The sequence below is a fragment of the Schistocerca serialis genome, chromosome 5 (assembly GCF_023864345.2).
Source record: "Schistocerca serialis cubense isolate TAMUIC-IGC-003099 chromosome 5, iqSchSeri2.2, whole genome shotgun sequence".
NCBI lineage: Eukaryota > Metazoa > Arthropoda > Insecta > Orthoptera > Acrididae > Schistocerca > Schistocerca serialis.
This window is the reverse complement of record NC_064642.1, coordinates 684,024,602-684,052,141: the sequence shown is the minus strand read 5'-3', so window position 1 is coordinate 684,052,141 and position 27,540 is coordinate 684,024,602. Positions and strand designations below refer to the sequence as shown.

The window sequence follows — 27,540 nt, the reverse complement described above, 5'->3', positions numbered from 1 at the left end:
ATTCACTGTTTCAAGGCAAACCTGTCTGTGGGAGCAACCGAATGAAAACAATCGCTCAGTTGGTCAGACTATTCATTCATTCTTTTGAATAAAACTAGTACGGGGGAGAAACTGAACGAAAACAGTTGTGTGAGTTGGTTATAGTGATACCTGTCAGTCTGATTATTATTCATTTATTTTTTTCCAGTGGGAGCAATCGAATGAAAAGATTCGACGCCATAGTAGTTTCTCATATTGACTGAATTATTCAGTCTTTCTTTTCAAGTGAAAACAATCAGTAGTTTTCCTGTCACTTGAACAATGTAATCATTCTTTTAACTGAAACAGCTCTTCAGTGTTTTTGCTAACCAAGATATCCATTCATTCTTCTGAATGAAGCCAGCCTGCCATACTTTAGCTGAGCTAAAGCAGTGCTATATTATAGTGACAGAGGGTGGTCGTGAGTGAAGACATATCTCAGGAGTATGCCAAAGTTAACATAAGCAGTATCTATATTCATTTAATTATGAACTGAATGGAGTAATTTTTCTTTTCATCATTTAAAACTGATTCATATACGATTGTGGACTAAATTGTTCTAGATGCCATAAGCACATAGCTAATTAACCTGACATATCATTGGGATAGCTCTGCCACCACTTAAATTGCCAACCACAGACAAAAACTTCGTGAACTGGGCATATGAGTCAAATCGGATTACTTATCCAGTCTTAGACTGACTGTAGACAATAACCTGGCTGATGACCATGATGTTCCGTGGAGAACAAGGACATGAGAGGAGAAATGTTTCCTTGCTTGTGTTTCAGTGCTAACAGTGCCAGCCAGCACATGCCTCCTACCGATCAGCAGATGCAAATTACACATGAGAGTAACAAGGATTTGTGAAAGTGCATTATAGAGACATTCATATTCAGACGTAGTACTAATTTGCAGTAAGGAAAATGAAATCAGTTTTATACAGCTCAATGAGTAGAAGGCAAACGTCATTTAAGACATTCAATTGCTTGGTGGGTGGTGCAGCGTCACAGTGTATGTGATCACCTATTGCCAGTGGCTTCTCACTGTCTCAATAAAGAAGTATGGAAACTACAGAGTGTTCCAAAATTGTCTTTACAACTCCGATCAAACGTATGTAAGAGATGGGATAGGTAGAAAAGCATGGTTTGTGGTATAATATCCATATACATCTATGGTTCTAGTAGCCACTTAACAGTGTTCAGGGTGTTAAGGTGACCATATCTTCTAGAGTCCCTGGGACACATTAAAAAAGTTAATATTATAAAAAAAGTTTGAATTGAACATAATAAATGTAAACTATCACTTTAATTTCTTACAAAGAGTATATTAATTTATATTTTGTTAGTCCCTTCTAAGATGAAGGTTTGTGAGCAGACATACAACGTTTCTCAGTGCTGTAAATTTTCTGTAGCATTTCTGTATTTACAACAACCTTATGAAAACATTCAGCTCACATTTCATAATAATTCATTTAGCCAATAACATTGCTTTTGCAGTTTCTACAACTGACTGTGTTTTGTCACTGCTCCATACATTACTCATTTGGGAAAATACCCTTTCAGTAACAGCATACCGATACAGTTGAAATGAGCATAAAATTTTGGATAATTCATTTGATAATTGTTAAATCTGGGAGAAATTGGGGGTCCCAAATTACTTTTGAAAAAATCTTGACCTGTAGCACATGTGTTATCTAAGCAATATTCCAGTTCCATATCCAGCCTAGATATCCTCATTAAAGTGTGCTATTGCTGCTCTCATGCAAACTCACAGTTTGTACGAGTACTGCCTGAAGAAAAAAATGTTATGGGCTTCCCAGGACCTAGGTGTCAGATCTGGTCTGTACAAAACATTCCAAACACTGCACCAACTGCTGGAGGATGGTCATTCACTAATTAACACAGGGAAATGAGGAGAAAAACCAGTTCTAGATCTATGAGAACATTATGTCACAAACCAGGCCTTTCTACCTATTCCCATTCCTAAAATATACTTGATCAAAGCTGTAAAGGCAATTTTGGAACATACTGTATGTGCATAGCAAGGCAGCTAAGCATGCTTGCTGCTACGTTTTTAATAGACTAAAATGGAGAAACTATCTACAGTTAGGCCTCCTTTAATGAATTTTAACTAAGGTTTATTACAATTTATTTCCAGTCAGTCGAATTTTCACAGGGACGAAAAAAGATCCAAGTTTACCCTGGCCAATTGTATAGGAATCCCTCCAGCATGCCTCTGTATGCCCCCAAAGCTAGGGCCAATCCAGGTAAATCTGGATGTACTGCAGCCCTAGTCAGGGGTGCAAAGGTGAGCACAATGGTTCCCTTCAGGATATATAAAGAACAAAAGAGCATCACCTTGTTTAAGTGACATTTTTCATTTCATTTTATAGGCGAAGCGTGATGACGTCCACAAATCCAAAATCGTTTGAATATTCAGGCATTTATTAGTGTGGAAGGTCAATATTTTGTACAGAAAACTATGTCACCAGCTACATACATATGCCCTATGTTTTCAGTTTTACAGGTGGTGTCATAGCTATTAAAAATTTACAAGCACAAATTTTCAGGACTACCTATAAGGCGTTAGGAATCTGTATGGTGCTATCATAGGTTATTTAATATTTATTAGTCCATATTAAAACAGTGCTATATTAAAAAATTTTCCTATTTAAATAGTTATTTTCTGATTTTTAGTCTTCTGTGTGAAATTTTTCAGTTGATTTCAAATATTTTGATGAGATTACAGCAGGAAATGTGATAAACTTCAGGTTTATTTCAGTTTCTCTTCGAATCAGTCAACCAATATATTGCTTCCTCATAGACATCTCACCTGAGAAGACCGCGAATTTAAAAGCTAGAGAGAATTGAGCTGACAGGGAAGCTCAGAAGCAATCGTTCTTAAGTGCGAAACATTCGCGACTGTAACGCGAAAACAGGGAAATAGCAATGTTACACCAAGTACTTACTTTCTGTCACACATCAGACAAGGAAGCGAGTTAATATTGCATTGTCATCCTGTTATGAGCTAAGCTGGAAGTGGCAAGTCTATAGCTTAATGGGAAGTTAGTTTAAAATCAATTGCAAAATTTGTATCAAACAAACAGAGACAGACAGACCAAAAAACAAAGTACCCTCAGCCACACACCAGACTCGAAAGCGATAAATATTACAGTATCATCCAGTTCTGAGCTATGTTGAAAGTTTCGAGACTCTAGCTTATAGAGAAACCAGTTTAAAATCATTGCAAAACTTATACCCTCCCCACTCCACCCCCCAAAAAAACAGACTAGAAAACGCTCTAATAAAAATGTATTAAAATTGTTTGTTCATTTATTATTAATGAATTTACAGTGCAGCACCAGATATTAAACTTTTAAAACCAACCAAAAATTGGCATTTAATGCCAAAATTCCTATTTCAATAAGTAATTATGAGTAGTACATACATTTTGAATGTACTTTATTTTTATAAACACACATTTTATGCACATCTCTTTCAAATAAGATATTTTATTTGTCTCTAAAAAAAGTTGTCAAGTCATGTTTCATGTACAACCGAAAAGGCTGAAAAAGAATGTCAATAAAATCACTCAAAACTGAAAGATAAGGTCAAGTATTGTGGTATGAGTGGGTCAGTGCACAAATGGTTTAATTCATATTTAATTGGAAGAGTGCAGAAGGTTGAAATTAATAGTACAGGTAGTCTGCAAAAATCAGCAGTCTTCTAACTGTGGAGGCATTAAGAATGGTGTCCCACAGGGTTCAGTCTTGGGTCCCTTATTGTTCTTAATATATATTAATGACTTGCGACTCTATATTCATGAAGATGCAAAGTTAGTTCTTTTTGCTAATGATACAAGTACAGTAATTGCACCCAACAAACAAGAATCAGCGGAGGAAATGAATTGGTTCTCTGCAAATGAACTCTCACTGAATTTTGAGAAAAAACAGTTTAAACAATTCTGTATAGTAAATTGCATTACACTATTGATAAATATAGACTATGTACAGAAGTCTGTTGCTAAGGCAAAATATTCTAAATTTCTGGTTGTGTGCATTGATGAGAAATTGAAATGGAAGAAACACATCGATGATCTGCTGAAATGGTTAGGTTCAGCTACTGATGCTATTAGGGTTATGCCAAATTTTGGTGATAAACACACCAGTAAAATAACATTTTCATTCACTGTTTTCATACGGCATCGTATTTTTGGGCAATTCGTCATTAAGAGAGAAAGTATACATTGCCCAAAAGTGTGTAATCAGAATAACAGCTGGAGTCCACCCAATATCACCTTGCGGACATTTATTTAAGAAACTTGGGATAGTCACAGTACCTTCACAATACATATATTCACTTATGAAATTTTTTATTAATAATCCACCCAATTCAAGAGTAACAGCGAAATGCATAGCTACAACACTATAAGAAAGGATGATCTTCACTATTCTGGATTAAATCTCAGTTTGGCACAGGGCTGAATTATGCTGTTACAAAAATGTTTGGTCATTTGTCAAATAGCATTAAAAGTCTGACAGATAGCCAACCAACATTTAAAGGCAAATTAGTAGAATTTTTGAAAGACAACTCCTCCTACTCAATAGATGAATTTTTAGATATGAAGTAGTAACTGTAAAATATATATACAGGCTGTTTGATGAGGAAAGGTCAATATTTTACACAGTGATAACATAAGTAATTCTGAACAAAAATGTTACATGAAGATGCATATGCAATTTAACTGGAACGTAACGTGATTTTCTTGCAAACAATGCATGGGTACATGGCATATTTACGCTCTTCAACCTACCATGTACTATGGTCATGTGACTTGCGTAGTATGTAATACAATTACCCTTTGTATGCACAGTTGTGCCGTGTAAGACGCATTGTGTAGTTACCAGCGACGTATTGGTTAGCTGTGAAGTGTATGGTGTTAACTGAGTTTGTACAAGTGCTGCTAACAATGCTACACGCCTACAGTAATGGGGAATACGCAGATATGGTGTATGTTTATGGGTTATGCAATGGTAGTGCTACCGCTGCAGGAGAAGAATACGACAGGCGCTTTCTGACTCGAGGATTACATGATCGCAGGGTGTTTACCACTTTTCGTGCAACAGGCTCTCATCCAAGTAGACATTTTTCGTCCGAGCGTGCACGTCAACAAACTTTGCAAAAACAGGCAGAAATTATCACAAGTACTGAACCAAGTCCTAGTACGAGCATACAAAGAATGTCCCTGCATATGAATGTCCCGCAGACGTGTGTGGGAAACATTAACTGTGGAAAACCTGTATCCAATTCACATACAGCATGTCCAAAATCTCCACGTTGGCGACAATGTGCAATGACTTCAGTTATGTCACTGGGTAACTGAGAATAGTCATTTACTTCCACACACACTATTCACTGACGAAGCCCAGTTTTCACGACATGGAATAAACAACACATGCAATAATCATCGATGGTCACAGAAAAATATACGCACTTCAGTGGATAGCAATTTCCAAGCCATAAATGTATGGTGCAGCATGATCGGTAACCTTTTGATAGGTCCATTTATTATCAATCAGCGATTGACGTGATAGAGGTACCTGCACTTTTTGGAAAATTCATTTGTGGAACTATTGGAAGACATTCCTTTAGCCAAGCGAACTGGAATGTACTTTCAACATGACAGTGCCCCTCCACATGTTAGCTTATACAGGGTGTTACAGAAAGGTACTGCCAAACTTTCAGGAAACATTCCTCACACACAAATAAAAAAAAGATGTTATGTGGACATGTGTCCGGAAACGCTTAATTTGCATGTTAGAGCTCATTTTAGTTTCGTCAGTATGTACTGGACTTCCTCGATTCACCGCCAGTTGGCCCAATTGAAGGAAGGTAATGCTGACTTTGGTTGTGTTGTGTTGACATGCGACTCATTGCTCTACAGTACTAGCATCAAGCACATCAGTACGTAGCATCAACAGGTTACTGTTCATCATGGCCTCCACGCTCTCCTGACCTCAACCCTCTTGACTTTCATTTATAGGGGCATTTGAAAGCTCTTGTCTACGCAACCCCGGTACCAAATGTAGAGACTCTTCGAGCTTGTATTGTGGATGGCTGTGATACAATACGCCATTCTCAAGGGCTGCATCAGTGCATCAGGGATTCCATGCGATGGAGGGTGGATGCATGTATCCTCGCTAATGGAGACATTTTGAACATTTCCTGTAACAAAGTGTTTGAAGTCACGCTGGTATGTTCTGTTGCTGTGTGTTTCCATTCCATGATTAATGTGATTTGAAGAGAAGTAATAAAATGAGCTCTAACATGGAAAGTAAGCATTTCCGGACACATGTCCACATAACATATTTTATTTCTTTGTGTGTGAGGAATGCTTCGTGAAAGTTTGGCTGTACCTTTTTGTAACACCCTGTATGTGAGGGACCATCTCAACTGCACCTACCCTCTTCGCTGGATTGGCCGTGGCGGTGCTATTGACTGGCGTGCAAGATTACCTGACCTTGCACCTTTAGATTTCTGTTTATGGGGTTGTATGATATCAGAAGTGCACAAAGTGAAGGTAAATACGCGAGATGAACTGCTTCGTCGCGTCACGGACGCTGCTGAATTGATTAGGAACCAGTCACAGGCAACTGAACAAGCAACACAACATGTTATCGCTAGAGCGCAAAAGTGCGAAGTTTATGGCGGGATATTCGAACCTGTTCTGTGAACTGTGCAACATCTGTACGACAAGTGTTAAAGCCGTTTTTAAAGGACATAGTACGTCTTTTTCAACTGAATACATGTAATGTGCATGTTGTAAGGCATTATGTACTAAATGAAAAGTAAATAAACATTATGTAACAACGTGTAACATAACTACAAGGTGGTCCATTGATAGTGAGTGGGCCAAATATCTGACGAAATAAGCATCAAACGAAAAAACTACAAAGAACGAAACTCATCTAGCTTGAAGGGGGAAACCAGATGGCGCTATGGTTGGCCCGCTAGATGGCGCTGCCATAGGTCAAACGGATATCAACTGCGTTTTTTTTTTTTAGATAGGAATCCCCGTTTTTCATTACATATTCGTGTAGTACGTAAAGAAATATGAATGTTTTAGTTGGACCACTTCTTTCGCTTTGTGATGGATGGCGCTGTAATAGTCACCAACTTATAAATTAGTGGTATCACGTAACATTACGCCAGTGCGGACGGTATTTGTTGCTTCCTGATACATTATCCGTGATAAAATGAACCGTTTACCAATTGCGAAAAAGGTCGATGTCGTGTTGATGTATGGCTATTGCGATCAAAAAGCCCCGTGTGCTATGTATGCTGCTCGGTATCCTGGACGACATCATCCAAGTATCCAGACCGTTCGCCTGATAGTTACGTTATTTAAGGAAACAGAAAGTGTTCAGCCACATGTGAAACGTCAACCACGAACTGCAACAAATGATGATGCCCAAGTAGGTGTTTTAGCTGCTGTCGCAGCTAATCCGCACATCAGTAGCAGACAAATTGCGCGAGAATGGGAAATCTCAAAAGCATCGGTGTTGAGAATGCTACATCAACAGCGATTGCACCCGTACCATATTTCTATGCACCAGGAATTGCATGGCGACGACTTTGAACGTTGTGTGCAGTTCTGCCACTGGCCACAAGAGAAATTACGGGACGATGAAAGATTTTTTGCACGCGTTCTATTTTGCGACGAGGCGACATTCACCAACAGCATTAACGTAAACCGGCGTAATATGCACTACTGGGCAACGGAAAATCCACGATGGCTGCGAGAAGTGGAACATCAGCGACCTTGGTGGGTTAATGTATGGTGCGGCCTTATGAGAGGAAAGATAATTGGCCCCCATTTTATCGATGGCAATCTAAATGTTGCAGTGTATGCTGATTTCCTACGTAATGTTCTAACGATGTTACTACAAGATGTTTCACTGCGTGACAAAATGACGATGTACTTCCAACATGATGGATGTCCAGCACATAGCTTGCCTGTGATTGAAGCGGTATTGAATAGCATATTTCATGACATGTGGATTGGTCGTCGAAGCACCATACCATGGCCCGCACGTTCACCGGATCTGACGTCCCAGGATTTCTTTCTGTGAGGAAAGTTGAAGGATATTTGCTATCGTGATCCATCGACAACGCCTGACAACATGCGTCAGCGCATTGTCAATGCATGTGCGAACATTACGGAAGGCAAACTACTCGCTGTTGAGAGGAATGTCGTTACACGTATTGCCAAATGAATTGAGGTTGACGGACATCATTTTGAGCATTTATTGCATTAATGTGTATTTACAGGTAATCACGCTGTAACAGCATGCATTCTCAGAAATGATAATTTCACAAAGGTACATGTATTACATTGGAACAACTGATGGAAGGGTATCAAAGAAAACGTAAATACTGGGATCTGTGCTTAAAGCACATACAGAATCAACAATTAACTCGGGCTACTAGTACCTGGAACTAGTGGTAATAATTCTGTTTGGCTTTGGATCTTAAGTTACACTGATATGAGATGTGTCATATGACACAAATTTCTCATTAAAAAGTTTAAGTGAGAAACCACATTTTAGAGACATAAAGCTGACAAAATTTCTGACTGTTAAGAAACATTGCTTTGACATGAAAATCTGCGAGTGCTAACCATGAAACATATGTAATCCAAGACACAATCATGAAGAAAAATTTTGTGTAAACTAAGGTGCAGTGTTACTAACAGATACGAACTAATACACAGCACACCTTTTTTTCTTGTAAAACCTTATGTTCTCCAATCATTCTCTTGACTGGCAGCACTAGTCAAGTCACTGAAGGAAAATCAGGGGAAAAATCGGCGGGTTGCAAATTTTTACACTGTGATAGAAGGAACAACATACTAAAAATTCTGATCGGTGGGGTGTGAGCGTTGGGGTGCTAGGGGAGAGGGTGCATTTAAAAGTAACTTTTTTCCTTTTTCTCGAAGAACACGAAAATCGCGGATCCTACAGAATATGTTTCACAGTAGAGAATTAAACCACATTTAATTTCCTACAGAAATGATTTATTCATTTTCCTCTAGGAGTAATAGTTTCTGCATTACAAGGGATGGAAAAATCTCAGATTAATAAAAATATAGGTTTTAAGTATAAATTAATGTTTGATTTGAAATAAAGTGAGTTAAAAAGAAATGTTAAATGTATGTACCATATGTAAGTGCATTAGAGCTGTACGAAGGGATAAATCGTGTTCTGGAGGTTTGGCAGGGTGGAGGTATAAAATGTGTGGTACAGAAGTGTGAGGGAAAGTAGGTTGCTGGATTGTGCTCATGCTCCTTGTCTCTTTCGTCTGTTTGCAAACTAAAGAATGAGCAGCTAATTCCACACTCTATTCACCACAATACGACACAAGAAGCAACTATAAGATGTTTCACAATGTTAGTTGACCCTGCACAGTGTGCCTTATGAATCACTAGAGACATAATGCAGAGACATGCATGGAGAATATTTATTTTGCACAAAATTATGCCTTAACACTACATGGAGTGCAGATATGAGTTACTAACAATGCTAACATTAGTAATGCATATGGACAGAATCGACGTAAATCTCTGCATACTGTTCTAGACTGCTAGAGGGGAAATTGATTCTTGGTCATGCTGAGCAGTAGCTGTAGTGTTCTCCCGAGAAAGACAAATTCCATGTCATGAACACTACTCATGTTTCAGTTTACAGACAGACTATACCACCCCAGAATTTACTGTCTAGTTCTCTTATGTGAGTCGACAAAATAACTTCACTGGGCTTATGTATATATACTGGAGTTATTTTAAGTTTATTGATTACTTATTTGCTATTACGTATGAAAGCTTAACAGCTGGAGTTGTCAACTATCTAACACACTGAAGAAGATATTCCAGGGGTGACATGCTGTCAATATGCATTCAACAATCTCGATTTCATTGTCTCGACTATCACTATCTGGGATATTTTTGACAACTTGACATATCAAATATGTCACCCAGCCTCAGCCCTCGCAAAACGTGAAGAGGGCCAGAGGCTTATACTGTCTCCATTTGCAAACAGAAATTGGTCATCTAGATGCTATAGAATTTTAGATATTTCAGCCTAAGTCAAGTAACGCATTACAGCAGATTACTTTTCTAGACTTAGATATGATTAGTCCAATTCCATGAGACATATTCACACCCTTTTTGGAAGATAAAATACAATGTGGGTGTGTGGCAAGTGCAGCCCACTCTCCAAGTGCCAGCAGTTTCTGAATGGAAAAGGTTTGTGCAGTCTACCAGTAACACAGCTGGTGCTGAGAGAAGTCAGTTAATTCATTCATTAATTCACAAGCAAGTGACTGAATCACAATTACATGGCTTTACACTTAGCTGTAAACGATCAACAGCAGAAAACTGCCACATCTATCCACTCCCTTTCCCGCCATCACTATATAGGCCACTGACGACTTCGTATTTTACATTAAAGCTCAGTTAATAATTGAAAATAAGTAGTCATTCAATACACTTTAAATAACTCCACTACATAAACTTGTGTTCAGTGAAGTTAATTTGTCTATTCACATATGACAACCGGACAGGAAATGTGGGGAGGTATAGTCTCTCTGTAAAATGAAGTTGGGGTGAAGGAAGTCACCTTTCCCTGAACACTACACTTGCCATACAGGATGATCAAAAGTCAATCAGTGTTGTCAACTCTGAAGACAGTTTCCCAGTGTATCACATTTGAACTAAATTTTGTGCTTGTGTATGTGAGTGTATTTGTTAACCATTTAAATAATCTGTAACACTTGAGATGACACAACTGTCAATTGCAAGTCTTTTAGAAAACAAAATGATCTGCCTCAGTGTTTAAACCGTTACAAAGAACTTGCAGTGGCATGAAGTTCTTGCAAGTAGAATGTAATTTTGACTTTGCACTTGAGTGTGAACTGATATGAAACTTCCTGTCAGATTAAAGCTGTGTACCACACCAAGACTAAAACTGGGGATCTTGCCTTTCGCTGGCAAGTGCTCTACCAACTGATCCACCCAAGTACAGCGCATGATCCATCCTCACAACTTAACTTCAAAAAACATATGGAATGTAATACTTTTGAGTAGGACATACGCTCAATCTCCCAAGAGTTTTTAGGCCACTTCATTAAAGAAAAACATAAATTTTATACTGTTAGAACAATGGTTTTAATAAAATGCTATTTTTCCATCACCTGAAATGCATAAATTATTAGTCATAGAGAAAAAATAAATGGAAACTTTTCTGTAGGAAATTTAATGTAGGTCAATTATGTCCTGGAAAACCTTTTCGCTAGGAACCACTGTTTCCGAGTTATTTGAGAAAAATATATATATAAAAAAGTTACCTTTAAACTCCCTTCCCGTCACAACGAACTGGTCAGGATTTGTAGTGTGTTTTTCCAGACACTCTTCCCACTGAGTAAAAATTTTTGACACCACGATTTTCCCCCGAATATGCCTTATTTGTTCTCCTTTGATTGAGCTAAACTGTCGATTTCTGCAGGTACTTAACACAAAAAAGAGTATTTTGAAGCAGAAATGTAAATTAATATTTATACTGAATCATGGCTGGAAAATTTTTTAAATTTAAATTGGATATTTCTGAAGTCTTGCTTGAAGCTATTCTTAAGTACTAAATGCACTTAATGTATCTAAATAACATTTAAATTTATTTCTTAAGCCTGGTCCACACGCAACGATCTGTCTGCGCAGACATCGGCGCAGATGTCTGTACGTGCAAAAGATCGCTGCAAATGTGGTGTGTTCACACGACACAAACCCCAATCTACTACTCGCCCGCCATCTGTCGGTATAGAAAAGAAATATCAGTGGCAAGCGACTACGCTCCCCGTGAACGTCAAAAATTTAATTCAGTTATTTTGAAATATAGAAACGGAGGAAGTTCTGTTGTGGTCTGTGTTCGCAACTTATGTTGCAAGAAACATCCAGACCAACCGCAGGAAACAGAGAAAGTGGTCAAAATGGTGTAGACAGTGGCTGCTAAAGCGAAAGCAGTTTTCTCACGTAAATTTACTGCGGGAGTTGCAGAGCGAACCTAGCGACTGGCGAAATTATTTGCGGATGGATGTCGAAACTTATAATTATCTCTTAAAGCTTGTAACCCCTCATATTATGAGAAAAAATACTTGTATAGAGAAGGGCAATTTCTCCTCATGAACGGCTGGCGGTAACATTAAGATTCCTAGCAACAGGAAGGAGCTACAAGGATTTGGAATTTTCAACTGCAATATCGAAACAAGAGTAGAGTGAAATAATACCCGCAATTTTTCAATTAGAGCACTGTATGCTGCTGTCTTTTTGCCTGTGTCACTATATTCTTTACTTTAATCTTCCACAAACATGGGTGGTTTCTATATATTTCAATGAATTCACTTACAAACTCTCGAGAACACTGACGAGTATCAGCCATTTTAATGCCCTGTACGCACAAATACAAACACTAGACTAAGCAAACAGCTGTTTCGCGCCAGATTTGCGGCGATCTCCTGTTCACACGCTCCAACTTGTCTGCGCAGATGTGATTTGAACGCACAGATTTGAGAGGTTTCGCTCAAACCTCCAACTTTCAGGTTTGCACACATCTCAGGTTGGTGCAAATCTTCTGTCCACACGCAACGATCTGTCTGCGCAGATGTTATGTGCGCAGACATTTGCGCAGACAGATCGTTGCGTGTGGACGGGCTTTTACGGCATTTCTTCGTCATTTCGCAACAAATCAAGTATTTGATGATCTTTGCGCATTCGCTGCACCTACGCCGCAAAGTACGGAAGTACAGAAATGTGATGTAGCTTTAAAATCATGCATAATGATGGATGAGAGCTTAAAAATAAATAAATCTACCTCCCAAGTAATAATACCCGAGTGCTTAGGGGAGGCTATTTATAAATTAATTTTTGGCACAAACGTAAACATCAGGGTGGTTTCAAGACACATTTCTCCGTAATACATACAACCAAAATATATATCAAAAACTACAGACGCCGAAGACTTTTTATACTACAACTAAAATTTTTATAAAAAAACTGCAGACGCCGAAGACTTGTTATACGGATCAAGGGGCCAAAGGATTTGGTGAAATAAAAATCTGCTCGTTGCATGTGAGTGTTGGTTGAGTTAGGATTCCATGTTATTTGAAGGGTTATCAAAAGGTCAGACAAGATGTAGATTTGCCCTCGTGCCCTACCTGATAAGAGAGATTTTTCGAATGTGGTGGATATTCAAATCATAGTAGAGCCTACTCAGCAACACTGACATTACAGAACCACCTGTTGCTGTAGCGGCTTATTTTGAATGGAATTGTTGTTTACTAAGAACTGAGCTGAGTAAAGTAACGCTAAAAAGTAACACGATCCGCACTAAGGTATGTACTCTTGTTAATCTCACTACGACATCTGTTGTTATGAGTATTACATAACTGTAATTATGCGTTCGACATCTCCCATTCGTCAGGACGCCGAGGGAAAGCTTGCCGGTTTGCGTGACAAACATTAGCGCGTCCTGCAGGTATTTCCAGATCTTTTTATTTCGATTACTGAAAATGCCGTATGATGAGATGGGTTTTTATTAATTTGTGGTATTACGCCCAGTACTAGAGGCGAAGGACATACCCGTTAACTTGCACTAGAAGTGTGTATCCATATATGGTACGATTTATTTAGGACCCCGTAGCAGTGCACTGATATATGAAAATAATTGCTACAAAGAAGAAGTGTTGCAAATACTATAGTAGTCATGAACAAAATGGGACGTAAATACCAAGTTATCAGTATTTATTATATTATTTCTATTTCTTTTAAAATATTTAATTTCGTGTGTGTTTTCGTACACATTGCTCGTAAGTCGCCTAGATTTTGTGATCATTAGTATTTTGTTATCGTGTTAAAAGGTTTTAGGTATTGTTAATTCGTATTATAACTTGGGCCACTACACGGTATTCAAATGATAATGTGGTAGGCTCTGTCATACTGTTTAAAGGAGCAGAAATTTTGTTAAAGACTGGAAAAATCTTTGCTCAAAGATTGGAGCATTTGTTGGGTGTGGGTGTACCTGACCTGATATTTACAATGAAGAAAAATCGACATTAGACGCCATGGTGGTAGTAATTATAGTTATTTAATAGTGCTACTTGGTACATCACTTCAGGTTTAAATATCTTATGTTCTTTCATAGTCACTTCAACCCTGCCATCCCAATAACTACGTGTTTGTGGTGCAATACATGTAATTGCATTTGGTACGTCTGTTTTATTTGGTGTGTTGCTACCAACACCACATGGGTTATAACCAATCTATGTGAGTCTGCCCCTGGTAGCTGAGTGTTCAGTGCGACGGAATGTCATACCTAAAGGCCCGGGTTTGATTCCTGGCTGGGTCGGAGATTTTCTGTGCTCAGGCACTGGGTGTTGTGTTGTCCTTATCATCATTTCATCCCCATCGGCATGAAAGTCGCCGAAGTGGCGTCAACTCGAAAGACTTGCAACAGGCAAACGGTCTACCCAACGGGAGGCCCTAGCCACACGGCATTTACATTTAGTGTGTGTGAAACACTTTACCATTTTTAGACTATGACTGCCTATTCATGTTAAAAGGAACTACAAGCAGCTCCAAAATATTATCAGATCTGTGTATTCACTTAGTAGAATGTAGGTGTGTGTGTGTGTGTGTGTGTGTGTGTGTGTGTGTGTGTGTGTGTGTGTGTTTGTGTGTGTGTCAAAACACAACAGTTGAAATTCTGTACAAAGAATGTAATTGTACGTTAAAAGTTTCAGTTAATATTAAATTGAGTTGGAGAGATTTTGTGACATATGATGAGATAGAAGTGCACTGAGTGGAGTCAGTAGGCTAATCACAGGGGAAAACGAGTAAGGGTCACTAGTATAATGTGGCCAGTATTGGCATGGTATCTACAATCCAGAGTAATGCAGTTATATAGTAACAACTACAAACATCTGTAAGTAATTCAAATATTAGTGATAAGTAATAGTAACCAACATTTTTAGAAGTCTTACATACCTCTTAAAACAAGTGTCACCCATACAGAACTCATTGGAAAACAAATGATGTAGCACAGCACTTTGGACTCGAGAACTAATTCCTTCAGTAGAGTCACTGGAACTTCCATTGAATTGTGATAGTGGCATTCATTTGATGAGTAGACCTTGCACTGAAAATTAATATGGACATGTAGCAGGGGCCAAAGCAGTTTTGCAGAGATTACCTGCTGCATGCAGTCTGCCCTCATGTCGTCATTCCTCTCCTTACTCTTTGCTGCTGATGTGTACTATCTCCGAAGAGGAAAAATGGTAACAAGCCATCTAACTTATTGATTTGTTTTCAAGGGATCCAAGTGTACCACTGTGATGTAGAATGTGTCATAATAGTTATAACAGTGATCACATGAACAAATTATAGCACTTACATTCTGACTCATATGAAAAGCATTCTGTCAACAAGTGATACACCAGTGCTATATAGCAATTCACATACGAATTCTTAAAATTAAATACATTTCACAAAGTATTACACACTGTCAAAAAATTCCTGTAAAGAATAGAAAGAGCTACCCAAAAGAAAAAGTTTTAGTTATTTTTTGAATTTAGTTATATCTCCAATACTTGATTCAACATTAACTGGAAACTTATTACATACTTTTACACTTGAATAATGTACTTCTTTGTGTACCATACTGCGTTTTTTTTATATGTGTGAAGGCCATGTTTACTTTTATCATGATCATGATATGCATTATTTCATAAATTGTACGATTTTTATTCACAAAACACATTAGTGAAAAGAATGTACTGGCATGGCATGTTGAGGACCTCCAGTTGTTTGAATAAATTTCTAAGTGCTTCTATGGTGCTTTCTACTCATAATTCTGATGACCCTCTTCTGTGCCATAAGTGTTTTATTTGCTTGTGACTGATTTCTCTAGAATATGATGCTCTAACAAGGTATGCTGCCTTGATTGTTTCCAGTGCACAAACAGATGCAATTGAGTTTGGCAAATGCTGCTGAATTCAGTCTTTTACATGGGTCAATGATGTGAACTGATTGGCTTAGTTTCTTGTTAATATGTAATCCTAAGAATTTCGAAGGCTCAACTCTAAGTATTTCTTTCTCACCAAATTTTGTTTCAACATTTTCCTGTTGCGTGTCAGCTGAGTGAAACTGAATGAAGTTAGACTTGTTAACATTGACGGACAGACCATTTGAAGTGAACCAAGCTGGAGTTTCTTTGAATATAATGGTCACAGTGGTCTCTAGACTGCAGTTGGGTTCTTTGTCAGTCATAATAGTTCTGTCATCTGAAAAACGAGTGAAGTGTGATTTTTTTTTTTTGTCATACACCATGACAGGTCACTGATAAAGATTAGGAAAATTAAAGGACCAAGCACCGAGGCCTCTGGTACTGCACATTGTACTGTCCCTCAGTCAGAGCAGGCAGGCATCATTGCGGAATTATTCAATACTATCTACTGCTTTCTATCACGTTGATATGACTTGAACCAGAGTACAACAAAGAAAGTGTTTTTATCCATGTTAGTAATAAAGGTATAAAGTGGCCTCCTTCATCCAGAAGGGTTGAACGGGAAGGAAGAAGGGTGAAGGCAACGGACTGGATAGGTCTAGGAAAAGTGGTAGATTTTGGGAAAGTGACCCAGAACCATGGATCAGGGGAGACTTATGGGATGAGAAGGAAAGACTGACTCAGTCTTTCCTTCTCATCCTGTACGGTAAGTCTCCCCAGACTCACAGTTCTGGGTGCCTTTCCAATAAATCTACCCCTTTTCCTAGACTTCTCCAGTCCTTTTCAAGTGTTCTTTCCCTGGCAGACAGTCTCCCCTCCAGAATCTGAACCAGCTAGTTCAGGGGTTGGGCATTACCACATAACCACTGTTTAGTGAACTTAACCAGGGGTCAGTAAAAGTCTTAACACCTGCCACTTATTTCCGAAATAAAATTTCTCTCAGAATTGTTCTATGCTAGTTATGAAGTCATTCCTCCAGGTATTATGAGAAAATATGTCTCTTGTGCAGCAAGTTTATCTTTTACTTCAGCAGTTAGACATCCCTTAATAGCATCCAAAACTAGCATGACTCTCTTAGCAAGCAGTGCTCTAGGTCTATGATTCCAAACAGCAGACAACTGGTCAACCTTCAGCTGCACCGTCATTCAGCACGTTTCTTGGTAGCAAATGGCTAAGCCCATAGGAAAGTTTTCTTTGGCCGTGGTTTCTCTCTTCAGAATAATGTAAGGGCATAACTTCCCCCATTGACTGTAACAGCTCATTTGCCCTTAATGAGATACTTTTTTCCCTTTTATGTCTACTATTGTACTGCTCTGGATATGAAAAAATACTGGCATTTCGTCAGCATTACCAGTCTGATGAAGAGGGGATTAGTGACACTTTCATAATTGGATGTTGATGCTATGTTTTGATTTGTATTGCCGACTGTCAGATGTTGAATAACAGAAACCAAAACACAGCATCAAAACAAGTGTTCAGTTCCTAGCGCTGTGAAGTGTGGAAAACAGAAACGCAAATGGCAGTTATAAGAACAACAACACTGCCAAAAATGAAACAATAACACAACACGAAGATCATCATCCATGGAACCTTCCATTGAAGATGCCTTGCAAAGAATAAAGGCAAAACATGTATGGCACAAAAATTGTGTTTCATTCAGTTGTAGTTGGACAGTCCAAAAGTAAAAATTATCAACATACCATAATCTGAGGCCTTGAGTTGGGTAATTTCTCTTAAGACAGGCATCCCATCTTTCCTCTTATCTTACATATAGGTGAGAACTTTAGCTTCAAGTTCCAGATACTTGTCACATTTAGGTCCTCTGAATGATTTTCTCATTGAAACTGCCTTCTTTGATTTTTCTTCTGAACCAAACCAATGTTGCACATTACATTCAACCAGTTCATACTTTCTTCCGGCTTCTCTGTTGGTTGGGGTTTTGACATGATGGGCAACTGTAAGTTTGAATATTGCATTGTAACTACACCAAATTCCTTGGCTTGAAGATGCTTTTTGCTCTAAATGGTTGTTCATATTGTCATAAATTAGGCTTTCTTACCAATACCCAAATGAAACAGAATATAAGCTAAGGAAACAGTACTGGTAGACCTACACACAGAATTATAATCTAAGGAAGCAGTACTGGTTAACCTACACAATTTTAATGCCAATAAAACACCAATAAAAGTTGGCATCATTGCCTAATAAAATGCTTTGTCGCCAGTATCAGCTGCAGATGGTAGTTAGTTGTATTGTTGCACAGCAATTGTTTGTAAAAATGCAAGGTAGTGGATATAAGTAACACCCTAACTTTTCAAGGGTGAAATATGTATAAAAAGTGCAGTTTATGTTCTGGTCAATACAGTATGTTCATCATCTCCTGTGCTAATAATTACTTCTGGCTTTGTTATGGTCATGTTAAGTCTTAATGCTACAAAGACTTATATTTTGGAATTTCAAACAAACAAAAACTTACTTTCTCGCACAAGAAGCAAACATTAATAGTGATACACTAAACAAAATACTGTGTGCTCATTGGGTTCTGACTGGATAACAAGTTAAAAGGGGACCAACTTATACACTACTGGCCATTCAAATTGTATCATTCAGATGACATGCTACAAATGTCAAATGGGTCTGAAGTGTCCTTTGTGCTTTGTTAATCAAATGTGTAGCATTTCAGCACAAGTCCAAAATGTAGGTAGGAGTAAAGACATCTGTGTTCTATATATAAGGAAAGATTACATAGATTGCTACTCACCATATAGTGGACATGCTGTGTTGCAGACAGGTGCAACAAAAGGACTGCTTACAAGTTAAGCTTTTGGTCAAAAGCTCTTTTTCTGCATTAGATAGCATACACATACACATTCACGCAAATCAAGCTCTCGCTCACATTATTGTCAGTATCCTGTCCTGAATTTTCCATTGTTTGAAAGATTTCATAGCAAATTTCTCACTCAGAAAACATATGTGAAAGATGTCAGTCTTTTTTGTTGTGCCCATGTGCCACTCAGCATCTCTGCTATATGGTGAGTAGCAACTGTTCTTTTCATAATATTGGTATGTGAAAGATGTTTATTTGTGAGAAGATCATGTAAAAAGGAGAAACATCTTCCAGCATTTGCTGGAATTTGACAATGGCAGGGGCATGACTCGTGAAAAACACAGTTAAGCTGCTTCCTGTGAATATCTGATCAGTGGGCTTAGGATACCCACACACAATGCTGTGTAAGATCTCAGTGGCCATACACCACCCGTACCTGAAAGGACAGATACATTATTCACTTGGCCGTGTAGGATTGTACATTTGTGTCATGTACTTTGAGTCAGAAAATGAGTGTGTTACACCAAACAAATATTAACACAGACAGTTCGATGACATCAGAAGTATAAGGCCTGTCAGAACAGTGACCTTTGTTCTGCTACCCTTGATGTGTCAGCAGAGAGAGATTCTTACACTTACGTGCCAATAATTAGATTTCCTAATGATATTTGCATTTAATAACAAGAATGAATGTAGGATGAAGTCAGCAATTCTTAACCACGGTACTAGAAGTGGAAATAATTTCTTTATGGTGGCTCAGTGGTACAGATCCAAAGAATTTGGTTCAATCCCCGGTTAATCCTAGAATTTTTATCTGTCACTTACCACTTCTTTCACCCCTGGCAGTCTTTATTGATGTGAAAAAAGCCGAGTTGCTCCATGGTTCGGAATCCACATTAAACTGTATGTCCCCCAAAGGTGAGAGGAAAGTAGTGGCATACCACTTCCAACAGGACCATGCCTAGTAAAGCAGTGTGGTGTTCAAAATAATCTTAGGTTTGATGACTAGTCATCTCTTTCTAGGGTTCATAATGGAGTTTTATATTCTGGTGTAAAAGTGCACAGTTCGCCAGTGGATATCAAGCAGATAATTGAAAATCCCTAAATATTCAAAAAACAAAGTAAAAGAATACCTCATTATCCCCCTCCTACAATTTATTGGAATACTTGGAGTCAAGAATGTAAATCTCACATAATTGTAATATTTGTATTAGATGGATCCGGTCGTTTTCAAAATATAGATTGCTGATTGTGGTCTGTGCTAAGTTACATGTTGATGTAAATACCATAGCTATCAGTTTGAGTAGACTGAGACTTTGAACATGGTCAGGTGATTGGGTGTCACTTGTCATACATCTGTGCATGACATTTCCACACTCCTAAACATCCCTAGGTCCATTGTTTCCGATGTAATAGTGAAGTGGAAATGTGAAGGGACACGTACAGCACAAAAGCGCACGGGTCGACCTCGTTTGTTGACTGACAGAGACCACTGGCAGTTGAAGAGGGTCATAATGTGTAATAAGCAGACATCTATCCAGACCATCAGCCAGGAATTCCAAACTGCATAAGGATCCACTGCAAGTACTATGACAGTTAGGCGGGAGGTGAGAAAACTTGGATTTCATGGTCAAGCGGCTGCTCATAAGCCCCACATCACGCCGGTAAATGCCAAACGACACCTCGCTTGGTGTAAGGAGCGTAAACAGTGGACGATTGAACAATGTAATTATTTTACATGGCACTGTCACAGCACAGGCCTATATTGATGGTTTAAGCACCTTCTTGCTTCCCACTGTTGAACAGAAATTCGGGGATGGCGATTGCATCTTTCAAAATGATCGAGCACCTGTTCATAATGCAAGGCCTATGGTGGAGTGGTTACATGACAATAACATCGCTGTAATGGACTGGCCTGCACGAAGTCCTGATTTGAGTCATATAGAATGCCTCTGGGATGTTTTGCAATGCCGACTTGTGCAGCACTTTTTGAAAAATGGGCTGCCATTCCCCAAGAAATCTTCCAGCACCTGATTGAACATATGCATGCGAGAGTAGAAGCTGTCATCAAGGCTAAGGGTGGGTCAACACCATATTGAATTCCAGCATTACCGATGGAGGGCACCACGAACTTGTAAGTCATTTTCAGTCAGGTGTCCGGATACTTTTGAGCACATAGTGTATATGTGATCTACTTTATAGATGAGCCACACTGTCCTAAAATTCTCCCAATAAACCAAAGTCAACCATTTGCCTTCCCTTTTACCCTCCTTACATGCTTCTTCCATTTCATGTCATTTTGCAACATTCCACCAAGATATTTAACTGATCTGACTGTGACAAGAAGCACTTAACTGGTATTGTATTTGAACATTATAGGTCCAGTTCTTCTGCTCATCTGCTTTAACTTAAATTTTTCTACAGTCAGAACAAGCTACCAATCATCATATCAAATAGAAATTATATCTAAGTCATTCTGTATCCTTCTACAGTCACTCAGTGACAATACTTTCCAATATACTACAGTCTCATTATCCAGCAGATGCAGATTGCTGATCACCATGTCTGTCAGACTGTTTATGTATGCCGAGAGTAAGAGCAGTCTTGAGGTACTCCTGATGATACCTTTATTGCTAATGAACACTCACTGTTGAAGTCAACATACTGGATTCATAGAAATGAAATGAGTGCTTTTGATGTTTTGTCAAGCTGGAAAACCTTGTCTCGGTTGAGCAGGTTGTCTACTAATTGTATTTACACAGCTTCCTAGACCAATGAATCACAGTAGTCTGAGACTGCAGGTAGTATTGTGACTTTTCCATAGTCCGTGGAATGGCTCGTGGGACAGTCTCTAACAAAGTAATATATCCTTTTTGAGAGAGCTGTGTTTTGTAATTTGAAGAGCATTCCCAGGTGGTGATTCTTCTTTCAGACAGAGGTAAAGGCACTGTTTTGCTGCCAAGTGATGTCTTCATAAATATGATGTAAAATTTACTTGAGGACGCAGTATACTGTAAGACTGACAGGGACCCTCACAGCTCTTGATCAAAGGAAACTGCTTCACATGTGAACTCTAGCTCTTTACCCAAGAAGGTTATCAATAGACTGAAAGGCTGCAGCACTGTCTCTCCTGATTACACAACCTCTCCATGGTGCACAAAGTTACACAGAAGAAAAAGGGGTTCAGAAGAGTATGGAAGTTATAAACCCTACTTGGAGCAGACACTGAAAGTTTTGACTTTAGACCAGCAGTGAATGATGAGGACCTATCTGTGTATCAGCCTCGTTGCTGAGGTGTTTTGTAGGTAATGTCAACATCGTGTCTGTAATTCAGCAGATCTTATAAGCTGATAAAAAAAAATCTTTGAAACTTGACCAGTCTGATTTGCTAGTTATCTTTGATATCATCTCCTTCTTTATTAAAGTGGCTTTTGTTGTTCTCAATCATTGATTAGCTACAAGTTTGAGGAAGACTTAACTGCATAATTTAAGCACACACTAACCTCCACTTATTTTTTATTTGATAACCAACACATTGAACAGATTAACAGTGTCACCAAGGGTAGGCCTCTCTCACCATGGCAACAAATTTTATTTATGAAGTATTTAGTAGAAAAAGCACTCAACCCTGCGGTTTTAAAACTGACACTGTTCTTGAAATATGTCGATGAGACATTCAGTGTGTGGCTCCGTGATGATGGCATATTGATAGAATTTCTTGAGCATCTAAATTCCGTTCATGAAAATACCAGATTTACCTTGGAAACAGAAATGCATGACTGTTTACTGTTTCTGGATGTATTAGTTCAACATAAGGAGAATGGGTTTTCAGGCCATTGCATGTACGGTAAATCCAAACCACACCGATTTATGATTGCAGATGTTTAACTACCATCATTCTTCACAAACTATGAGCCTACTTAAAATTGTAGTACGTGGGGCCCATGTAGTGCCTAAAACTAATAGCTTATGAGAGCAACAGGTGCACTTTCATAAGGTATTCAATAAAAATGGATATTCATAATATCAGATTAAGAGAGCTTTGTGAGCAAAAATGCTAGACCAACCAAAGAAAGAACAAGAAGAACGAGATATAAAGTCTGTGATTTTTCTAATGTTGTTTTTGTTGGAGGCCTCACCTTAAGACCTCACCTTTAACCATGGTGGCAAACACCCACTCTCCTTTTCCTGATTCATGCAATGCATGAATATGCAATGCATTCTGCCATGCATCCCTCTAACCACAGCCAAATCCCAACATTGAACCCTGCCTCACCCAGTTGATATCACCATCCAACCATGATCCTCCCCCTCCCCCCTCCCAACTAACCATCCCCTGGTGACCTTCCAGGAATTCCTTATTCCAATTTTGCCTCACTATCTTTCCCCAGGCCCCTTCCCAACAACATTACTCTTTCAGCAGAAGAAAGAACAGCCAAACACAACCTCAAAACAAATCCTTACCTAATCATCCCACCTGTGGACAAATGTTCCACTAGTGTCATTGATAATAGTAGTGACTTTGCCAATTATCTGACTCCTCCACCTATAAACTCTGGCAGAGTGTTCCCATCCCAGAAGTCTTACATAACATCGAACTCCTGCTTAAAGCCTTAGACCTTTCCAGAGCTTCTCCCTTGAATACATTGTCACCCCTATAAAACCACTTGCACCAACCTTCTACAAGTTCCTCCAAAATCTACAAACCTAACTATCCTGTACACCCAATTGTCACTAGTAATTGTGTCCCCACTGAAAGAATTTTGGCTCTCACTGACCAACACCTCCAATCAATTGCCCATAATCTTGCCTCCAACATCAAAGATACCAATCACTTTCTTCACTGGCTCTCCACCATCCCCACCCCCTTTACCTCATGGATCCCTACTTGACACTGTTGACACCACATCCCTGTAACTAACATCCCTTGTGCCCATGTTCTAGCTGTTATTGAACACTAACTTTCCCAACAGACTCCACTACCTTTCCCAATAGACTCCAAACTCATTACTCATTCCACATACACATTACTAACATCACCCTAACTCACAAATACTTCTCCTTTGAAGGGAAGGTATATAAACAAATGCATAGCACAGCCACAGGCACCCCCATGGCACTGTCATGGCGCCCTCCATTGCCAACGTGTTTATGGATCATGTAGAGGAGACCTTCCCAGCCTGTCAAAATGTCCAACTCCTAATCTGGTTCAGGTCTATTGATGGTACCTTCAGGATCTGGATTCAGGGCTGAGGCACTCTGTCACCATTCCTTCACATTCTCAACAACTTCGTGTCAGCTGGTCCTCCTCAACCCAGCATGCACCTTCCTGGATGTTGACATCCACCTCTTTGATTGCTTGATCCACATCTCTATGCATGTTAAACCCACTGATCACCAACAGTACTTGCACACCATTCCACAACAAAAACTCCCTCCATACAGTCTGCCCACCCAGGGACAGCATATGTGCAGTGATGAGAACTTTCTTGCTCATTGTTCTGGAGGTCTTACCAAGGCCTTCACAGACAGACACTACCTGCCAGACCTAGTCCGCAAACAGATCTCCTGTGCCATTTCCTCATACAGCCTCAATCCTCCCACCACCCCCAAGAACTAGCTACAAAGGAGCACCCCCTTCATCACCTAGTACCATCCTGGACTAGAACAACTGAACCACATCCTTCATCAAAGCTTGGATTACTGATTATCAGGGCTTGGATTACCAATTATCATGCCCTGAAATGAAGGACATCCAGCCCAAGATCCTTCCCACACCTCCTTCCTTAAAGTGGTGTTCTGGTGCCCACCTAACTTCCACAATATCCTAGCCTATCCCTATGCCACTCCCAACCCCAATCGCTTGCCAGAGGGATCGTATTTCCATTGGAGACTCATGTGCAAGATCTACCCAACCAACCCACCCAGGCAGCACTTACTATTTCATTCCTGTCACAGGCTTATCCTACCTCATCAGAAGCTGAGCCACCGGTGAAAGCAGCCACGTCATGTACCAGCTCTGCTGCCATCATTGCACAGGTTCTTGTATTGATATGATTACCGACCAACTGTCCACCAGAATGACCACCCACCACCAAACTGTGGCCAGGAGCAAAATAGACCATCCTCTGGCACAACATACAGCAGAACATAAAATGCTTGATTTCACAACCTGGGCCATCTAGGTCCTCCCCTCTACCACCAGCTTTTCTGAACTGCGCTGATGGGAGTTATCCTAGCAACACGTTCTCCACTTCCGAAATTATTCCAGAATCAACCTACAATAACCCACTATCCCCACAACATCCATCCAGCAGTTTCTGCCCCTCCCCCTTGTGCTATCACCTCCTCCCTATTCATGACCCCTAACTCTCATCGTGTGCCACCCTGTGCCAACACACCTACCCATCTTTCCCCTTCCCTGGTCTTTTCCATTTCCATGTCTTGCTCTTCCCCTCTCCCCTCCTTACCCCCATGCTGCCTCCTGACACTGCGGCTGGTGGCAATTTTGTCACGCCTCCATCAAATCCCTGCTCACTCCTCTGGACAGAGTTCTTCTCTGCCCCCACTAGTACCCTGCTACCCCTGCCCCACCCCTCCAGATTGCTGCTTATGTTCAACATGACAACTGCGTTCCAGTCCATTCCTTTTGTTGTTGTTGTTGTTTTGTTGTTGTTGTTGTGGTCTTCAGTCCAGAGACTGGTTTCATGCAGCTCTCTATGCTACTCTATCCTGTGCAAGCTTCTTCGTTTCCTAGTAGCTACTGCAACCTACATCCTTCTGAATCTGCTTAGTGTATTCATCTCTTGGTCTCCCTCTACGATTTCTACCCTCCACACTGCCCTCTAAAACTAAATTGGTGATCCCTTGGTGCCCCAGAATATGTCCTACCAACCGATCCCTTCTTCTAGTCAAGCTGCGCCACAAATTTCTCTTTTCCCCAATTCTCTTCAATACCTCCTCATCAGTTATGTGATCTACTCATCTAATCTTCAGCATTCTTCTGTAGCACCACGTTTCGAAAGCTTCTATTCTCTTCTTGTCCAAACTATTTATCGTCCATGCTTCACTTCCATACATGGCTACACTCCATACAAATACTTTCAGAAACGACTTCCTAACACTTAAATCTATACTCGATGTTAACAAATGTCTCTTCTTCAGAAACGATTTCCTTGCCATTGCCAGTCTACATTTTATATCCGCTATATTTCGACCATCATCAGTTATTTTGCTCCCCAAATAGCAAAACTCCTTTACTACTTTAAGTTTCTCATTTCCTAATCTAATTCCCGCAGCATCACCCGACTTAATTCGACTACATTCCACTATCCTGATTTTGCTTTTGTTGATGTTCCTCTTATATCCTCCTTTCAAGACACTGTCCGTTCCATTCAGCTGCTCTTCCAAGTCCTTTGCTGTCTCTGACATAATTACAATGTCATCGGTGAACCTCAAAGTTTTAATTTCTTCTCCATGGATTTTAATACCTACTCTGAACTTTTCTTTTGTTTCCTTTACTACTTGCTCAATATACAGATTGAATAGCATCGGGGAGAGGCTACAACCCTGTCTCACTCCCTTCCCAACCACTGCTTCCCTTTCATGCCCCTCAACTCTTATAACTGCCATCTGGTTTCTGTACAAATTGTAAATAGCCTTCCGCTCCCTGTATTTTACCCTGCCACCTTCAGAATTTGAAAGAGAGTATTCCAGTCAACATTGTCAAAAGCTTTCTCTAAGTCTACAAATGCTAGAAACGTAGGTTTGCCTTTCCTTAATCTTTCTTCTAAGATAAGTCGTAGGGTGAGTACTGCCTCACATGTTCCAACATTTCTACGGAATCCAAACTGATCTTCCCCAAGGTCGGCTTCTACCAGTTTTTCCATTCATCTGTAAAGATTTTGCGTTAGTGTTTTGCAGCTGTGACTTATTAAACTGATAGTTCAGTAATTTTCACACCTGCTTTCTTTGGGATTGGAATTATTATATTCTTCTTGAAGTCTGAGGGAATTTCACCTGTCTCATACATGTTGCTCACCAGATGGTAGAGTTTTGTCAGGACTGGCTCTCCCAAGGCTGTCAGTAGTTCTAATGGAATGTTGTCTACTCCCGGGACCTTGTTTCGACTCAGGTCTTTCAGTGCTCTGTCAAACTCTTCACGCAGTATCATATCTCCCATTTCATCTTCATCTACATCCTCTTCCATTTCCATGATATTGTCTTCAAGAACATTACTCCTGTATAGACCCTCTATATACTCCTTCCACCATTCTGCTTTCCCTTCTTTGCTTAGAACTGGGTTTCCATCTGAGCTCTTGATATTCATGCAAGTGGTTCTCTTTTCTCCAAAGGTCTCTTTAATTTTCCTGTAGGCAGTATCTATCGTACCCCTAGTGAGATAAGCCTCTACATCCTTACATTTGTCCTCTAGCCATCCCTCCTTAGCCATTTTGCACTTCCTGTCGATCTCATTTTTGAGACGTTTGTATTCCTTTTTGCCTGCTTCACTTACTGCATTTTTGTATTTTCTACTTTCATCAATTAAATTCTGTATCTCTTCTGTTACCCAAGGATTTCTACTAGC

The 27,540-nt window shown here is 39.5% G+C and overlaps 1 protein-coding gene across 4 annotated transcripts in view; it reads left to right on the top strand.

Moving 5' to 3' along the window:
• The window catches only part of LOC126480754 (C-1-tetrahydrofolate synthase, cytoplasmic), a 171,049-nt gene that overhangs the window by 20,048 nt on the left and 123,461 nt on the right, over nt 1-27,540 (top strand). The window contains exon 1 of one of the 4 annotated variants that reach the window (XM_050104040.1): nt 13,007-13,194. The exons of 1 other annotated variant lie outside the window; for it this stretch is intronic. The gene's annotated coding sequence lies outside the window, so the exon portion shown is untranslated. Of the gene's footprint in view, nt 1-13,006; nt 13,195-13,313; nt 13,458-13,540; nt 13,601-27,540 lie in introns of those variants that run through there. 2 more of the 4 variants (XM_050104038.1, XM_050104039.1) reach the window with 2 other exon arrangements.